Below are 2,838 nucleotides of genomic sequence, written 5' to 3' on the forward strand. Positions count from 1 at the left end.
TATCTTTAGGTTGTCTTTAAAATTATACCATATTCTACATTTGTATTAATGTATGCTAAACTTTTTTTCATGGTAAATGAGAATTCGTTCACTTGTTTTGATCAATTAATTAATAAAACTTCATAATACCCCTAAATCGATGAATAACCACTATAAAATTATTTCTTGATAAACGGAGAGCACAAAGGCTCCAACCTCTTTGAACATCATCATATGTTAGTGGAGGATGCAACTAGGCATTAAACAATATTGTCATATTTTTTGAAATTTTCTCAAATATATGGGCTAACCCCTACAAAAATAATGAGTTTTGGTAAATACTTTATATACTGAAGCCTATAATCTTTAGTGTTGTTTTAAAATTTCTACTATATTCTACATTTGTATTAATGTATGCTAAACTCTTTTTCATGGTAAATGAGCATCGTTCAATTGTTTTTATCAATTAATTTAATAAAACTTCATAATACCCCCTAAATCGATGGAATAACCACTATAAAATTATTATTTTCTTGATAAACGGAGAGCAAAAAGGCTCCAAACCTCTTTGAACATCATCATATGTTAGTGGAGGATGCAACTAGGCATTAAAACAATATTGTCATATTTTTTGAAATTTTCTCAAAATATATGGGCTAACCCCTACAAAAATATTGAGTTTTTGGTAAATACTTTATATACTGAAGCCTATAATCTCTAGTGTTGTTTTAAAATTTCTACCATATTCTACATTTGTATTAATGTATGCTAAACTCTTTTTCATGGTAAATGAGCATCGTTCAATTGTTTTGATCAATTAATTTAGTAAAACTTCATAATACCCCCTAAATCGATGAAATAACCATTATAAAATTATTATTTCGTTGATAAACGGAGAGCACAAAGGCTCCAAACCTCTTTGAACATCATCATATGTTAGTTTAGGATGCAACTAGGCATTAAAACAATATTGTCATATTTTTTGAAATTTTCTCAAAATATATGGGCTAACCCCTACAAAAATATTGAGTTTTTGGTAAATACTTTATATTAAAGCCTATAATCTTAGTGTTGTTTTAAATTTCTACCATATTCTACATTTGTATTATTGTATGCTAAATCTTTTTCATGGTAAATGAGCATCGTTCAATTTTTTTTATCAATTAATTTAATAAAACTTTATAATACCCCCTAAATCGATGGAATGACCACTATATTATTATTATTTTCTTGATAAACGGAGAGCAAAAGGCTCCAAACCTCTTTGAACATCATCATATGTTAGTGGACGATGCAACTAGGCATTAAAACAGTATTGTCATATTTTTTGAAATTTTCTCAAAATATATGGGTTAACCCCTACAAAAATATTGAGTTTTTGGTAAATACTTTATATACTGAAGCCTATAATCTTAGTGTTGTCTTAAAATTTCTACCATATTCTACATTTGTATTAATGTATGCTAAACTCTTTTTCATGGTAAATGAGAATCGTTCAATTTTTTTTATCAATTAATTTAATAAAACTTCATAATACCCCCTAAATCGATGGAATACCACTATAAAATTATTATTTTTCTTGATAACGGAGAGCACAAAGGCTCCAAACCTCTTTGAACATCATCATATGTTAGTGGAGGATGCAACTAGGCATTAAAACAATATTGTCATATTTTTTGAAATTTTCTCAAATTATATAGGCTAACCCCTACAAAAATATTGAGTTTTTGGTAAATACTTTATATACAGAAGCCTATAATCTTTATTGTTGTTTTAAAATTTCTACCATATTCTACATTTGTATTAATGTATGCTAAACTCTTTTTCATGGTAAATGAGCATCGTTCAATTTTTTTTATCAGTTAATTTAGTAAAACTTTATAATACCCCCTAAATCGATTGAATGACCACTATAAAATTATTATTTTCTTGATAAACAGAGAGCAAAAAGGCTCCAAACCTCTTTGAACATCATCATATGTTAGTGGAGGATGCAACTAGGCATTAAAACAATATTGTCATATTTTTTGAAATTTTCTCAAAATATATGGGCTAACCCCTACAAAAATATTGAGTTTTTGGTAAATACTTTATATACTGAAGCCTATAATCTTTAGTGTTGTTTTAAAATTTCTACCATATTCTACATTTGTATTAATGTATGCTAAACTCTTTTTCATGGTAATTGAGCATCGTTCAATTGATTTTATCAATTAATTTAGTAAAACTTCATAATACCCCCTAATTTGATGGAATAACCACTATAAAATTATAATTTTCTTGATAAACGGAGAGCACAAAGGCTCCAAACCTCTTTGAACATCGTCATATGTTAGTGCAGGATGCAACTAGGCATTAAAAAATTATTGTCATATTTTTTGAAATTTTCTCAAAATCTATGGGGTAACCCCTACAAAAATATTGAGTTTGTTGGTAAATACTTTATATATTGAGCCTATAATCTTTAGTGTTGTTTTAAAATTTCTACCATATTCTACATTTGTATTAATGTATGCTAAACTCTTTCTCATGGTAAATGAGCATCGTTCAATTGTTTTTATCAATTAATTTAATAAAACTTCATAATACCCCATAAATCGATGGAATGACCACTATAAAATTATTATTTTCTTGATAAACGGAGAGCACAAAGGCTCCAAACCTCTTTGAACATCATCATATGTTAGTGGAGGATGCAACTAGGCATTAAAACAATATTGTCATATTTTTTGAAATTTTCTCAAAATATATGGGCTAACCCCTACAAAAATATTGAGTTTTTGGTAAATATTTTATATACTGAAGCCTATAATCTTTAGTGTTGTTTTAAAATTTCAACCATATTCTACATTTGTATTA

Source organism: Brassica napus, chromosome A9 (assembly GCF_020379485.1).
Source record: "Brassica napus cultivar Da-Ae chromosome A9, Da-Ae, whole genome shotgun sequence".
Taxonomy (NCBI): Eukaryota; Viridiplantae; Streptophyta; class Magnoliopsida; order Brassicales; family Brassicaceae; genus Brassica; species Brassica napus.